Here is a 17,379-nt window from a genome sequence, read left to right as displayed (position 1 = left end):
CAATATGCTCTTTTGTTTGAGACGCTTGCCGTATCACACCCTTCAAAGGAACAGAACAGGAATTGAAGTGTTGGGTTATAACCTGTGTGTGTATGAAGGGGGTGGTGTAGTTGGTGACTGTGTCTTTGGCATGCTGTTCTTTGGCATGTCGCTCTACAGGAGAGACCGGACCAATGTGTTCAGCCGTGCTCTGAAACAGGCACAGAAATAAATCTGAAGCTGGATTATTTTCACAGTACTGATTGATTTATTCCTCAGCGAACACACACCTATTTTCACTTACCAGAAGAACTTTGCTTGAGTTATGTAGTTGTTATCAGGGTGAAATAGATTAATGTGCTTGTCTTAGTGCTAATTCATAAACATTGAAGCCACTGTGTTCCTCATCAATCATACTTATCTTACTAGAGTATAACACTATTTCACCAGACCACATGAAATGTTACACTGTTAGACTTTTTATTGTAAATATACGGTAACTCACTAGTTACTGTAACTGCCCCATTACAGTACCATAACTGTACATGTTTTTTACAGTATGATGGCTTTACCGCAGTTCCATTTTACAGTACAATACCCTTACTGTAACCTAGTTTTAAAAAATATATCACCTTGAGGGGGAATCAAACCCAGGTCGCCCACGTCTTAGGACCGTAACACTACCACAATACCACAGAGTCATATGATAAATGTTACTCGCTACACTCTACAAGTAGCCTCTTCTGTCACACCTCCAACAATCCGAGGAGCAAAATCTTGGCGTCACTAGTGTTTTAATGTCTTGAGTCAAATTCAGATCTGACAGTCAAGCATTTATCCATAATCCCTTTCTTGTTTCTATTTACAATTCTCAATAAATTATTTACACTGCTGAAAAACAATTCACATTTTGAAATTTGCTTCACTGCTATAAGCATAACAAATAAAATGTATTTCATTTCATAGATATATTTTATTTTTCCATTTTATATGCTTTTATAACACTATTTTATTCAACTACAGTAGCACTTCTGCTGTTGTTTTACAGCAATCTACCCCCAATTTAAAACACAGTAAATTGCTGTAAATTCAATTTGAATACCCATAATGCAATGCATATTACAGTAATGCACTGGAAAAGAAAATGATGGTATTTTACTGGGCATTTTGTGGTAAGTAACTGTAGAAATTACACTTAAAAGTGGAAAAGAGGATGTTTGTTTAATAAATTTTTGCAATATTACTTGAAACTGTCTTTACTAAATGATAAAAGACTATTTATTAGTTGCACTTAAAGTAATAAAATTAATATATGTCATCTGTGCTTAAGGTAGGGCCTTAAAAACATCAGCCAATCGTTGACGCAATCATCGCGTCAACGATTGGCCCTCTGGCTTGTCAATCACTGCCATTACGTTCCTTGTGAGAGACATGCACGCTCCAGTAACTTTACACAAGTGACGCATGCGCATAGTGCATGAAACTCCATCTTTAGTTTCGGTTTGTTTTCATTGTCGCACGTAAAAGAAAGACTTTTTAAGTCGCTGAGAAGAGGAGAAAATCGTCAGAATAACGTAATCTAACCAGAGTCGTTGTTGGGGAAAAATTTCAAAACAGGAGAGCAAAGAAGGAACAGAGAGGTGACAAGACACGTAAAAGTGATTATTCTTTGTTTGTTTAATAATTATTGTTGTACTGTTATTCAGATATATTGACGTTGTTCTTGTACTGTAGTTGTAAGGCAGTGACCAGTCTGCTACATGCTAGTTAAAATGGGAGTAGCGTCAACTGATCTAACTTTACGTCTTATGTGTTTATTATCATATCATTTCACATAATGAATCCACTGACGCAACACAGCATATTCCAGTGGTAAACAAACACTCGTGTTCAAATACTCGCATACGAGTTTTGGAAGGCGTTCCCTAGAAATGAGCTGTGAAGGAGGGAGGCTGTTCTTACGCATGCGCTTATTTAAAAAACTCAGTAAAGGTCTTTGGATTCTCAGTCGGCGGAAACATCCTCTTTTGCACCTTTAAGTCTAACAGTGTAAACCCTGCTCTTGTGTTTATGAATGATACTGCCAAAGAAAGTATTTACCTGTTACTAACATGGTTCACTAGTTCGCCTGCATTTAATGGATTTTATTTGAACATATTGCAAAGGTCATCCAATCTATGACCCCTGGATAGAGAGGAGAAGTAGGGATCCCTAGTATAGGTATTAAATTAAGACATTTACATACTTTGTTATGATGGCTACGTTCAATACAAATAATAACTTACAATTATAAATAATATATTTAATTGTGGGACCTATCTATCTATCTATCTATCTATCTATCTATCTATCTATCTATCTATCTATCTATCTATCTATCTATCTATCTATCTATCTATCTATCTATCTATCACAGTTAACACAGTAGCAAAGTTTTATGTTCCACTCAGGTGTAACAGTCTACTGTATCAGTTTAGTTGTTGCAGAGCAGCAGCCCTCCAATTACAGCACGCGCATATAGTGACGTGAACGCGCCCGTGGTCCAAATACTTGAAGCAGTTGGACAGCAGATAGAGCGAGACAGCCGGAGAAAGAAACACGGGACTGGAGGTACACTGTATATCGGTACAGCGGGGAAGCACGACTACGGTAATTGATCTCATTCTGGACTATTTAACATCCTATAGTAGGCTACTAACTGTGCTTTAACGGGATAGGTTTTAATGCGCGTTTCCTTGTTGCGATAACATGCGATGTTTAATCTGCTCGTGTAGGGCATCATCATCTCTCTATCTGCCCGCATATGCTGCTTCTGGTGCTATATACAGTAGCTATCTGCTGGGCCGACCTGATATGTTAGGTACTGATACTGTACTTTACATTTTAATGCAATGGCATCTCTTATTTGATGCTTTCTCAAGAAATGCAATATCGCGCACCTCGGACGATGCCGCTTGCGCATTCGGGTTGTGCTGGTGCATCTGCTGTGCTGAAATATTTATAAGGCTGTAGCTGAAGGAGACAAACACTCACTGTGCTGTAATGTGATACAATTTTCATTGAACCGACTGGATGAAATGCTTGCCCACAAAAACTTTTCGATGTGTTAATTTAGATTTTTTTTTTTTTAAATACTACTTAAATCTGTAAAAACGTGTTGTTGCATTAACAGTGTAGGTCTGATATTATCACTTTTGCATCTTAAAGCCCATGATGTTGGTGTTTAATAATATTATGGCATTTGTGCATCTAAATGCAACCTGACAGCCATTCAGATCTCGTGAAGATTTAACAGGAAAAGGTGATACTCGTGCAAGATCGATAGGGAAACTTGGGTAGGACTGCCGAGTCTAGCCGCGTAAATAATGAATTGAGCTCGTGCCCGCTTCTGCGCGTTCCTCATTCATTTTAGTGCGCGTGAGAGGAGACAGCAGCAGTAGCAGACGGCCCACGCGTATCGTGCTGACACCAAAATATAAGCTTGAACTTCGACTCAGATACATAATAGACACAACTGGACTATTTTTCTTTTTTCTTTAACAAGTAAGTAACGTTTTAAAATCTTTACGGGCTCATGTTTTGTGACAGTTTTGCTGTATCGCGGGAGATTCGCTCAGATATCAGTTTGAGACTCGTTTGGATCAGCGGTTGTGTCACAAGTTGCATTTAAAAAGTTGCCTTCTCTTCACTGACAGCCAAAATAAGTTTAGGCTTGTTTGCGTTCGCGGTTCGCACGTTGTTTGATTTTCCATTTCGGATCTAGGGGAAGTTCTCACGGTTGCTCTCGGTTTTAAACGCTCGCGTTCGCGTTATGTTTAATTTGTTTCGGTTTCAAGTGCGTTAATGACGCGCACGTGTGTCAGTGATAGACCGTGTTATGTTACGTTTCTATGTAATAGACTTTGATATGTAAAGTCTTATAAGTAAGGCTTGATGATCATCTCGCAGCAGGTGCTTACTGTGAAGGGACTTCCGCAGTTTCACACCCCATCTGCACTGCGAGTTAACGACGCGACAAATCAGATCGCTCCCGTTATAACAAATGAACGCCGCGACGCGGAAGAAATCTTAATGTCGGTGCCTCAAGTAACCAAAGATTTTGTTTAGCCTGTGTGAGCCGACTCGACAAACGTTTAGTTTAATACACTAACAATGCACTAACTGTGACAGACTCTAAATTTGCAATATAGCCTAGTGTGTTTATGTTTTATGGCTGTTTTGGTGCTTTTCTTGGCGCTCATTTTGAGAAAGCTATTGTGTTGTATTGTTTACAATATTATGCACAAAATAACAATATTGTGCATTGTTTGTTAACAACTACCATCCACTATCTCGATTTTGTCTTATTGTTTTACAATGGTAATCACATTTTAAAGCAGATTTTTTTTTCATTTTGCAAAAGCATGGAAAAACATTTATATGGTATTAATAACGTAATATATAATTGTATACCCTCTGACGATCGTTTCTGTTAAAAGTTATGACTGTAAAACAATTTATTATTATTATTGGACCTCCATAAAGACATGGAAGAATCAAAATATTGTATCATTTCTGATTGGCTGATGCCAAGTTACCACAGTTTTAGTGTAGAAACAGGTTACAGTAACTACAGTGGAATGTTTGCATATAACCTTTATTTTTTTTCTGTGGCACAAGTAACATGAAATGACATAGTGTTTGACTTTGTACATTCATGTTTGTGTGTGATCTGGAATATGAACACTTTTACAAAACAAAGAGCATAACTGTGAAGCGGTTTCCGCATGCTATCGGTTCATGCGTTACTTCCGTCCATCAACACACACGCACACACACACACACCCCTACACCTCTCTCAGTCAGTGACACACACACATTGCTGTGAGCTCTGCATCTGAAACCCTAAAAATGCTTGGCACATTAGCTGAAAATAGCTTGTGGCTATTACATATTGCCTCAAGTTGAAATGTGAAAGATTGCACTTGTTTGAAAGGAACAAATTCCCCTGAAAGAGAGAGACCAATTAAAATTTATTTCTTTTAATTCTGTCTGGGCCCAAGCAGTCTATGTTTGTGCCAAAACAAAAAGTATAAAGACTGTAACATAAAAGCATATTTTCTTGTTGTGTGTGTGTGTGTGTTGGTATACTGTTGGTTTGCACAACTTTTGATAGTTCAAGGGACAGTTCACCCAAAATGACATTTATTCAGCATTTACTCACCAGCATCAGTACAGTGGAAAGTTTTTTTTATGTCCCGATAATGAAAGTGAATAAGTAGTGGGGCAGTCAAGATCCAAAATGCTTCAGTCCTTATTTGTTTGCAATGCGTGCAATGCTTTAAATGTGTTTTATGCAAGAATGTAAGTCATATAGATTTGGATCTTTATGATGGCGAGTAAATACATTTTAATTTTTGACGTAAAGGTCAAGTTAAAGGTATCTCTGACCGTCCAGTAGATGCATCTGTTCTGAGCAGAAAGGACAGACACTTGGGAGGTCAATGGGTGGATGTGAAGAGATCACAGACTTTTTGTCTCTGTTTTGTCTCTTGTTACCCTTGTGTTTATTTCTATCAGGTTTCATCTTCTGTTTGTCTTTTAGAGGTCCTAGAAGGCCCACCTTTGACTGTTTGGGTTTAGTGACTGAATAATCCTTAGTTTTTGTGCTGTTGAACTTGAAGTTAAAAACGTTTTTTATGCATAAATTCTCTCTTTGTATATCCTAAATTCGTGGTCTTTTGTAAACCCCTGGTCCTGGTAACCACTACAGTGGAAAATGTAATAAACATCAATTTAGGGTGTAAAGCTGCATCAAAGCTAATCGTGACTTTTATCCATCATTTTAATCTATATCACTATGTTTTGAATGTATGATGTATGAACATAATGTCAGCATCGTTCATGAAATGCAACTCTTTTAAAATGCATTGTTATTTTTTAAATTGGGCATTCAAATGGGTTGCATTGCAAGTCTTTTAATTATTATGAGCATTAACTTAGATATTACAAATGTACACTTGTATGTCTCTTTGTATTAATTACTAATCCTAAGTACATCAGGTATTGTTCTTCAATGCATTCATCAAAACTTCCTCTTTTGTATTCTAAAAAGGAATCAATGTTATACAGGTTTGAAACAACACAAGGGGTTTGAATTATACCAAAAATTGATTCGTTATGAAGCGAAATTAAATCCCACCAGAGGCCTTATAGATTCAGATGCAGTGCTGTATGTGGCTGTGTGGACAGAATGAATAAGCATCTATCCACCTAATCACCTGTCTGTATTCAGTCGCTCTCACCTTTTTATTCCTCCATTGCCTTCTTAACCCATCAGAGCTATTTCTGGCTCCTCTCTTAGCTGATGGGAAAAGCTGACATTGCTAACAGAGAGGGGAATTTGATCTAGCCAAAGCCTACTTCCTCGTCCAAAACCCGGACACCAGACACTGTCCACCTCTCCACCGCCAGGACATCTGATTTACTGTCTGCTGTTTGCATGACAAAGAAAGCCTTTCTATCGATAGTGTTTGAGAAAGCGAGAACAAGACAAACAGGAAGAAACTTTTTCTTTCAAAAGCAGAAGTATTTTACACAAGTTTGAGGTATCGCAACTGCCAAAGGTCCTGCAAACAACAGTCCAAGTGTGCATTGTTATCGTTGGCTAGCAGCAGCCATTTTTGGACATCATGTCTGGCAGTGCCAATAGAATTTGGCTTATTATATGTTTGTATCTTGGCCGCTGAACGTACCTTCATCTGTCTAATAAGGGAGGTGCATGCTGTGAAAAGCCCATAAAAGACCTGGCATGTAGCTTACAGTTCGAAAAAAGCTTAACAAATGCAAAGAAAGCTGTGCATTTACTCTAGGTTATCATTTATTTGGTTTTGGGAACTTTTCTAATGAGCTCACTGGGAGACCAACTAGCCAACCACCAGTGACAAGCTTAACCAAGTGAATGTTGGCATAAGGAGATTTTTAGCTGAATTTTGTATAATTTAATGCAAAAATGTTACATATTGTGCCTTTAATAGAAGCTAATTTGGGTCTAAGGAAGCAATTGAAGAGCAAAGTAGTAAGTGTTAACTTGGCCATGAGTGATAAAGGAAGGGTGCTATGGAATGAAGGACTGGGGCTCCTGTGGGGGTGTGCCGTGTAAAAGTGCCCTGTGCTGTGTCAACAGGCCGTTTGTGTATACGTGTATGTTTAAGGCAGATGTCGGGGTGACAGGAGCTGCAGAAATGCATCCAGAGATGAGCAGAAACCAGATCTAACACAGGCATGGAAATGAATGGCCATGTAAGGTATCCGAGAGTCGGCGAGATAACGATTTTTTTCTTGGGGATGGACACACTTCTGCACATATACAGTTCAATGATGCTGCTCTATTTCTTAATGTTAAACAAATTGATATTTTTTGTGTGTAAAATACATTTTGCTTTATGAAATAAGCCGGTTAGGGCTGTATGGCTCTTTCTGACTTGCTATATTACATTTTACAGCATGGAAATGAAAAGGTGACCTGGAGAAATTTCATACAAATCTTTATGGAAAGTTTCCAACCGTTCTCTCAATAAATCCTTTATAGTTTGAAAAAGATCAGAAGTTTCTTTTATGCTTTCTTTAAATATTTAAATATTGGCAACATGCCATGTAGATCGTAAAAGCTTTATTTACATGTACGGCAGCTAATAAAAATAAATTGTAAGAGAGAGCAGTTTTTAATCTCATTTATTTTCTTCACAGCACATACTGCAGAATGAGCTACGTGCCTAAGAAAAATACAAAGAGTTAAGGGTGAGTTCAAGTCTCTGACCCACCACATAAGTAATCATAAGTGCTTTAGCACGCATTTTAATACAGCGTGATGCATAAAACGCATATAAAGATGCAATTCTATCCTAGATTTAGGTGAAAATTAGGTGTCTCATTTATTCTGCCTTCCTTTCGAAAATACTCTAGTGCTGCATCACGATTAGTCGCGACTAATCGTTTGCGGAATAAAAGTTTTTGTTTACGTAATATATGTGGGTGTACTGTGTATAATAATTATGTACACACATACACACGCATGTATATAATTAAGAAACATTTGCATGTGTATATACACGTTTATATATATATATATAATTTATGTTATATATATAAATATAAATATTTATTATATAAATATATTTTTTCTTAAAATTATACACTGTAAAAAGTGTTTTTGTGCCTTAGTAGATTTAACTAAATAAAATGAGTAAACTGTGTTACAATTGTTTTATTTTTATAATCAAAATATGAGTTAAAATTACAGAATAATGTGAATAATTTGAGTAATTCTAAATTAACACGTCATTGAGTAAATTCAACTTCATTTTATCATGTATAATCCACTTAATTTTGTAAGAAGGAAATGAACTTAATAATTTTGTGTTGGAACTACATGATTTTATTATTAAACATAACTAACTAGGCAGTGAACTCGTAGTTCCCAGCATGCTTTGCACGGGCATTTGGAGAGTATAATTTGAATTTAAACTCTATTTTATGTGTTTTTAACTAAAAAGAAAGACTTGTTAGTGTTTAATGTTCATTTATCTTCGAGATATGGAAGAGTTTCGGTTTCTTCTTTTGAGTTTTGTAGTTACCATTGTTCAGAAGACTGGTGCTTGTAAGTATGTTGCGCTTTAAAGCTGCCCAAACAAAACTGAGTGGGTGCGTTGACTGAATAAACGTTTCGTGCCCTCATCTCACGAAATAAAAGAACAACAACAAACCATAAATAATATAATAATAAAATTAATTCATAAATCAGAAGACATTAACTAGTTTTTCTTTAAAAATTCACCTATTTTAATTAAGTCTGTGTATAATATGCTGATATTTTTGACATTGGTTGTATTTAATTTATTTGCTTTTTCTTAAAATGTTACTTAATATTTTTGCATTCATTGAAATCCATATTAATACATATTATTAAGTTGTCCTTAGTTCAATAAACTTAGTTCAATAAACTTACAAAAGTTAGCTGGAAAATGTTGCCTTAATTTTAGATTTAGAGTTAGATCTAAGTAACAGTTTGTATTTACTTAAACATAATTATTATACACAGTACACACACAAATATTATGTAAACAAAAATGTTTTTTTTTGCAAACGATTAGTCGCGACTAATCGTGAGGCAGCACTAAAATACTCTTTGGATGGCATAGACCGTGTTGCTTGAATGTTATTGCATGCAGCAATTAATCCCCTTTTGACCTCGTTGTTAAAAAAAAGTCTGTCATGGATGATGTAGATATTCAATTAAAGGTTGGAAGGTAGATTGCTTCCCCATCTGATAGCATGGGTAATTTAATAAGGGATACTTCTAGCATGTTGGCGTCGCCGGGGCCGATGGAAGGAAAGAAAGGGGGTAATGAAGAGATGGGGGGTGTGGGACACTTTGATTTGTTCTGCCTTGATGGTCATCACCCCTTTGCCTCTTCAGAGAATTAACCAATTAGACCCGACGGCCGTTCTGGTATATTCGCAGGCACACTATTAGACAGATGAAAGAAGACCTCTGTTTAGCCTATAAATGGGTGAGAGGAATATTGATAAAGACACGCCAGGGTTATTGCATTCATTTTGGCACATGATACAGTACTTGTTATTTTATTTCCCACAATGCCGTGTGTGTGAATTATGGCAGCGAGAATTAAGCTGCCAGACTTAATTGTAGGAAATGATCCAGGCCGAATTGTTCTTTTGTGACAGAACTGCACTTATCTGACAGTGATCTTATTCACCGTTTTAGAAGTGCGCGGTGGCTGTTGAAAGCTCTATAATGACTGTCGGCCTGTTCATTAAGGGTAATTGGTAATGTTGCTCAGTTCTGGGTCTGTGCGCGTGTGGGTGAATGAATTCATAAGTGGATGGGTTATAAAAAAGTACCAGGCTTTCAGTAATGATGGAATTTTTGTCTCAGATTGTCCTATATAACAAATCACAAACGAGTGTTATGATTGCACCATTAATAAAAACAAATTGTGATCGCATATGCTTCTCTTTGTTAAATAACCATGACAATTGTCAGGATGTCATTCGGCTACCTCTCCAATATTTTCAAATTAATTGTTTTCAGTGTTATTAGTAGATAAAAAAATGTAAATTATTAAAGGGAAACTCCAGCCAAATATCAAAATTACCCCATGAATTAATATTAAGGTCTAATAGAAAGTAAAGGGTGTCAAGACCTTAAAGCAGACTTCATGGTTATCACATCATAGCACCTGTTATAGGGTTTCAGCAGTAACAACATAAACAAGCGGCTTCCGTGGTCAACGCGTTACTTCCGGTAAACTCCCCTAAGAATAAATAACAACAAAGTCTTTTTAAAGTAGTGTATTTATATAACAAGCAAAAAAAAACACATAGGAAACCAAAACATTTGTTATTTTTAATTAAGTATTTGTTTAAGAGTTCAGTTTCAGCAACTAGTCAGACCATTAAACAAACTGAAACTGAAAGTAAAGTTCGGACCAGACGCTTAACCGCGACAACGCACGTGCGTCCGATGAAACCGTCTTTATTTATAATATCTATATCTAGAGCTCCGTCTCTCATATACAGGTATTTATCCTGCCTGTACGTTTGTGCAATCATATCTGTTGATTTTACATATTGCCTATTTTTAATGTATGCATAGATGCAAAAATACAATGAATGCATACTATAGCTTCAATAGTCTATGAAATTAATAACTCTTAATATCTGTCTATAAAGACTTAATCTTTTGTTATCTTCTTGGAGTTTTTACTTTAACTCTCCCATATTTTAAAACTGTAGTGAGCATTAAGTTAAAAGCTGTAGTGAGTGGCGAATGTCTGCAAATTTTTATGTTCCAAAAACAATATAAACTGAAAAACATGTATACCGTGAAATATACCGCTGCCGTGAAATAAAATGACTCATTCCATGAAATTTAGTTTTTTACACCCGGGTTTACGTCAATATTTTTCATATAAATGTTAATTCATCACGACAAACTATATATTGTTGGAAAGGTCTAAGAATGTAGTTTTCATATTGTTTATATTTCTAAATCTTTTAGCAGTAAAAATAATGCAGTGACTGTAATTTATTAATTTGTGACAAGAGTATGCAGCAAACCAACACAAACCTCATTTTTAAAATAATTTTATGTATAAAATAATACTATATTGCATTCTTTTTATTTATAACAAAAAATTTAAACTGCTATAACAATTTTTTTCTTATTTAATATTTTCACTCCAGACACTTCTGTAAAAAACTGTAAAGTGTCTTCCAAAATTAGGTTTCTAGACCAAAAAATGCCAGAGTTATAGTAATTTGAAAGGGTACAGTACATCACCTTTTCACCCCTCATTCAAAAAGGGCTGTGTCAGGTAAAGGGTTAAACCCCAAAAAAGTGCATCCATCCTTCACAGAAGTAATCTACATGGATCCAGTTGGTTAATAAAGGTCTTCTGCAGTTATTCGATCTCATTTTGTAAAAATTTTTATATTTTCAACTTTATAAACTGTAGTAACTAGCTTCTGGTAATGGCGCCATCTTGGACTCACAAGAGAGTTTTAGCGTATTGAGTGCTGGTTGTCATGTTGCGCAGTGACTCTCATGAATTGCCCGAGTCCAAGATGGCGTTGTTACTGAAAGCTAGTTGTTATAGTTTATAAAGTTTAAAATAGGGATATTTTTCATACATCGTAGATGTTTATTGTCAGCATCAGTGATTGCACTTTTCTAGTATTACCCATTATGATAATTTATGCAAAATGTGAATAACTGTTTTGTTTATCATGCCCCAAAGAAGGCTGTTGTAAAGTTAACAGTTAAGACACTGTTGTCGTTAAATTGTGTGAAAAACATCACTCAATTATTCCAGGCACTCTTTGCTTTGTGTTGTTTGTAGGCGGCTGTACATATGCATGTCCTTCAGTTGTTTAACAGGAAATTTTAATGTTTTAATTTGTTATAATTGTGCAGTTCTAATGTGTTGTCATTAGATGCATGTTTACAAGCCAAACTATTTTTACATTGACACGCCGTCTTATTGCAACACTCACGCAACAGCCACAGATGTCCAGCTGACGCATAGGCCTACATAAAAACTCACTAATTTATATGTTGTGTACTGCGAAAAAGCAGCACATTCCCATTTCTGTTCCTCCAGCCAAATGTACTTACTGGCTTCAGCCAACAACCCCTTGATATCTTCCGATGCGCCAACAGCATCTGAGTGACATCTTCCTATACTGCTGCAAAATACAAACTCAGCTTGACATTGCGTCAAAACAGCCCGAATATGTACAGCACACAATATGTATTTATTTTTATGTTGTTTTGTGCCTGTTTAAACTTTCAGTTGACATGAATAATGGAGAGCGATAGAAACTGTTTCAAACCAGAATCGTTCACATGTGTAGCACAGCTCACATACACTGTTAACGATTTCTGTAAATTACACTGTATTTTACTGTAATATGAACTGTATTTTACCGTAGGGCATGTTATACAGTATGTTGCTGTATTTTGATGTTGCATTGTGGGAAATGTAATCTTTGTGCCAGTAAAATACTGTATTTTCTGTTTACTGTAAAATTTACAGTTAATTAAAAATACTGTATTTTAATGGCAGGTGGTGCTAATTTGTTTTTTGGGGGATTAACTCTCTGATTAAGGCTTGGTGTCGTTGCATAGTTAAGCCTAAAGGGGACTTTGAGTTAATGTTGAGTGTCAAGCCTTACAATCCAATATAGAAAGCTATCTTATACAAATAATGTAATATTATTGTATTTAAATATTGATTTAAAAGGTAAAGTAAAATTCAGAAGACTTAAACAAAGTCCTAAAAACAATCAAACAACTAAATTAGTGCAAGTAGAGCTGATTTATTTACCAAAACACAATATAATCATCTTCATTAAAGCTTTGTATATTCCAATTAATTTACAAATGTAAGTGTTTAAAAATTAGAGATAGGTTTTGCCGGTTGTTGATGAGTGATGAATACCAGCTGTGAATTTTCTCAACGCGTGTAAGCAGCCACGACACAGGAAACCGAAACAGTGTTCCAATATAAAGTGAGGGTCCTTGACAGTGGCCGAACCCGCATACTACACGATATAATGATTCCCCACCTCGGGAGCTATAGGGAACGAATTGAGACACAGCCCTGGATGTAATCACGTCTGTGCTGATCACGTGCCTGTACACAAACCCGCAGCTCACTTGCAAAAGATTATCCGGTTATTTATTACACGTAAAGTAAACGTTTTTAATGTTATCATGAATCAATGTTATAGTTTTGTATGTCACATTATTTTTTGAGAAGAGTCATGACTGAACGCGGACCTTACACGCTGTTATTTTTTTGTGTGCGTATGGCCAAGGTACAGTGCGCTCTTTTGCACTATGACCAGCCATCAGTAAATCGAAATACAGTAAAAAAAATGAGCGCGAAACCCTGACACTTTACAGAAAGGCACGGATATCCCCGCCCGAAGAAAAAAAGAACACAGGACAATGGTTGCAAGTTAAACAGCTGGTAAGTAAAATGAGTAATCCTGTGATTTCTTAACATATTTAATTTTTTATTTGGTTAATTAATTTGAAACACTTAACAACACGCAGTTAACGGTAATTTACCTCACACGTTAGGACTGTTGTGACTAAACAGATAGGGAGAGAGCTTTGTGGTGAAAACTCTTTTTAAGACTCAACAAAACTTTCGGTGCAAGTTATCATATTTATTTCTTTTCCTTTTAAGAACATTTCACCATCTGCAAAGGTAAGTAATCTTCTTGTGATTTCTTACCATATTTAATATTTTTGGTTTAGTTCATTAATTTGAAACACTTTTTTTTAAACACTTAACAACACGCAGTTGACGGTAATTTACCTCACTGTTGTGAACAAGATAGTTAGAGAGCTTTGAGGTAGAAACTCGTTTAAGACTGAAGAAAACGCAACTTTCTGTGCATATAATCATATTTAATTATTTTCTTCCCCTTTTTAGAACATTTCACCATCAACATATTAACATAAACGGTTCTCTTTTTCTTGTTTGACTGCGTTTGGTACAGGTGAGTGTTCATCTGAAATGCTAGGCGACAAACTGAGCTTTTGTGTTTAACGCTATTTTGAAGTCAGTCTCTCAGTTTCTCTCTAACATGCACATCTAACAAGGAATAATTGACGATGGGTCGTTGAATTAAATTGATATAACTGCCAGTAACAAAAAGTGTGTGTGTGTGCGTGTGCAGGTCACAACAACGACGGCAGATGTAGAGACCACGCTTTCCCTTGCTTCCACTCCACGGCTGATCATGCTTGGTAAGATTCTTTAACACATACTTTGGGAACATTAAAAAGATTAAAGGGATAGTTGGGCCAAAAAATGATATTAATCCCATGATTTACTTACCCCCAAGCTGTCCGAGATGCATATGTCCATCATTTTTCAGACAAACACATTTTCAGATATTTAAGAAAATGTTTTAGATCTTTCAGTTAATTAAATGTGAAGTTACAGGGTCCACGTCCTTCAAGTCCAAAAAAAGTGTGTCCATCCTTCACAAAATAATCCAAACGGCTCAAGGATGATAAACAAAGGTCTTCTGAGGGTAATCTGCGCGGTGTTGTTGTAGAAGTATCTATTTTATTAACAAAAATAACTACCTTCCGGTAGCGCCGCCATCTTAGTCGGGTCCGCATTCAATATCAGAGCTTTACGCAACTTACGGAGGTTACTCTGCTGCTGCTCTGTGCCCCCGCCCTCCGAATTTGTCATACGTCACTAAGAAAAGTGCGTACACTACACTAATACTCTCTCCTGAATACAGAGGAGTCTAAGATGGCGGCGCTACCGGAAGGTAGTTATTTTTGTTAATAAAGTTTTAAATATGGATATTTCTACAACAGCACCACACAAAGTACCCTCAGAAGACCTTTGTTTATCATCCTGGAGCCACTTGGATATATTTTGTGAAGGATGGACGCACATTTTTTGGACTTGAAGGACGTGGACCCCGTAACTTCACATTTAATTAACTGAAAGTTCTAAAACATATTCTAAAATATCTGAAAATGTGTTTGTCTGAAAAACGATGAACATATGCATCTCGGACAGCTTGGGGGTAAGTAAATCATGGGATTAATATCATTTTTTGGCCGAACTATCCCTTTAATGATTTGTTAATGTTAAGCATTATGCTTAAATTTTAGCATTCTTCTTGAGTTTTGAATATCAAGAGTAATGAAATGACGATTGGCCTTTTTAGGTAGGCCCCCACCCCAAAATTGTGTTCTGTACTCATTTCCTTATTCTTGTGTTGTTCTTAACCTGCATGAGTTAAATTTCTTGAGCGAAGATAATATTTTGATAAATGATGGTAATCTAATAGTTGACAATACCCCTTGACCTCCACAGTATTTGTTTTTCTTACTATGGAAGTCAGTGGGTACACTCTAAAAACAAACGGTGCTATATAGCACCAAAAGTGGTTCTTTGCTCGTAATCATAGAAGAACCGTTTTTAGTGCCATATAGCACCGGTGAAGCACCTGTGTAGAACCATATAGTGCTATGTAGAACCAAATGTGGTGCTATAGTGGTTCTATATGGCCCCTATATGGTTCTACACAGGTGCTTCACAGGTGCTTCACCGGTGCTATATGGCACTAAAAACAGTTCTTCTATGGTTACGATTCAAATCAACAGTTTTGGTTCTATATAGCACCGTTTGTTTTTTTAGAGTGTACCATCAACTGTGCTTACCATCAATTATTAACATGTCTTCTTTTGTGTACTAATAAATACAACAGAATCAACTCATACAGGCTTAGAACAATACAAGGGTAAGTAAATGATGACAGAATTTTGGGGACATATGAACTATCACTTTAAAATGATAGATTTCAAATTATTGAGAAAAGCTCTAACATCTAAATGTTGTTACTTACACCAAAATCAAATAACAAACGCTATTATTAATTAATTATTTTCAGAGGATCCAGATCTACAAAACAAAAAATGGATGCTGACGATTGAAGGCTAAGTCCGATTTCCTGCGATTGACCTACCATTTCTTCAGCATTTGCTGTTCACTTTGGTTGCTACTACGTGCTCAACATCGAGTACCATGTGCAAGCAGCCACTACTTTGGAGTTTATTCAGAGGTAAGTACATCTTTCGGTATGCTATAACATTTGGTAAATATTGAAGAAAGACTCATCATTTACTTACTTTTATGTCCTTCCTCCTAACCTTTATGCTCTTTCTTCAGAGGAACACAAAAGAAGATATTTTGAAAAATGTTGTTTACCAAACATGTTTAGTTCCTTGACTTTCATTGGTTTGTTGACTCCCATCAACAAAGCTGTTTGGTAACAATCATTCTTCAAAATATCTTCTTTTGTTTTCCACTAAAGAAAGTGCATACAGGTTAGGAAGGACATAAGGGCTTTTATATATGATTTTAGATTTCAGGAAGTGGCAAAGTCTTGTCATCTATTAGCAACTGCTGGTCCTTTGTGGTAATTACAGTGGGCCTGAGCAATATGAGGATATTATCGTATAGCAACGTTTAGGAATGGCACTATTTAAAAAAAAAAGTGGAGTGTCCCTCTCTTACACATCAAATTATCTAATTAATTCTTTTTTTTTATGTAAAGATTTATTGTGAGGATCAGCCCCGACAACAGCAAGTGCTCCTCTAACTTCCAGGTGAGCAAAAGAAGTGGGAAGATGGTGCAAAGGAAGAACTCTGGCCTGAACCATCATGTGTATATATCCACCTTTATTAAGGACTTTATGAATTAAGCAAAACTATTAAGCAACTAAAGCAAATACATTCTACTCAACTCACCAGAGGTTTGTGAAGTTCTTTTTTTTCTTAAAGGTTTCTTTTAGTTAATTTGTCCATGCACTGATTTATAATATTGTAATATGAAACTCCAGTGTATACATGTTACTACTGTTGCTTCTAAAAGCAAAATAAGTCTATGCAGGAGAGGTTTTGTTACGTTTTTTTTTTTTTTTAATTATTCTTATAGACGGTTTCATCGGACGCACATGACACACGTCTGGATCCGATCCTTACTTCCGGTTTCGCTTTTTTAATGGTCTGACTATTTGCTAAAATGATCTATTGAACAAAAGCCTCGTTGAAAATAACAAATGTTTTGGTTTCCGAGCAAATCTATGTGTTGTTTTTTTGCTTGTTATAAATAAAATGCGTTTAAAGAACTTTGTTGCTTTTTATTCTTAGCGGAGTTTATCGGAAGTTCATGCGGACCGCGACAGCCGCTTCTTTATGATGTTACTGCTGAAACCGTCTATAGTTATAACTGAATTTGTACTAGTATTATTTGATAATACTGTGAAATGAAACAGTGAGTAAATGTTAC

At 36.0% G+C, this 17,379-nt stretch overlaps 1 protein-coding gene and 1 long non-coding RNA gene across 8 annotated transcripts in view; both read left to right on the top strand.

Annotated features, from left to right (window-relative positions):
• The first annotated feature begins 2,504 nt into the window (after positions 1-2,504).
• The window catches only part of strbp (spermatid perinuclear RNA binding protein), a 114,512-nt gene continuing 99,637 nt past the window's right edge, over positions 2,505-17,379 (top strand). For 4 of the 7 annotated variants that reach the window (XM_073874042.1, XM_073874038.1, XM_073874044.1 and 1 more), the window contains exon 1: positions 3,362-3,522. The gene's annotated coding sequence lies outside the window, so the exon portion shown is untranslated. Of the gene's footprint in view, positions 2,629-3,361; positions 3,523-7,707; positions 7,759-17,379 lie in introns of those variants that run through there. The other 3 variants (XM_073874041.1, XM_073874040.1, XM_073874039.1) reach the window with 3 other exon arrangements.
• On the top strand, positions 12,413-17,182 carry LOC129423258 (uncharacterized). Its single transcript, XR_012372527.1, has 6 exons — positions 12,413-13,517; positions 13,740-13,760; positions 13,989-14,055; positions 14,236-14,305; positions 15,979-16,149; positions 16,645-17,182. It is a non-coding gene; the product is annotated as an uncharacterized lncRNA (long non-coding RNA).

The sequence above is a fragment of the Misgurnus anguillicaudatus genome, chromosome 12 (genome assembly GCF_027580225.2).
Source record: "Misgurnus anguillicaudatus chromosome 12, ASM2758022v2, whole genome shotgun sequence".
In the NCBI taxonomy this organism is placed as follows: domain Eukaryota; kingdom Metazoa; phylum Chordata; class Actinopteri; order Cypriniformes; family Cobitidae; genus Misgurnus; species Misgurnus anguillicaudatus.
The sequence above is the reverse complement of the archived record's forward strand: the minus strand, read 5'-3'. Positions and strand labels throughout refer to the sequence as shown.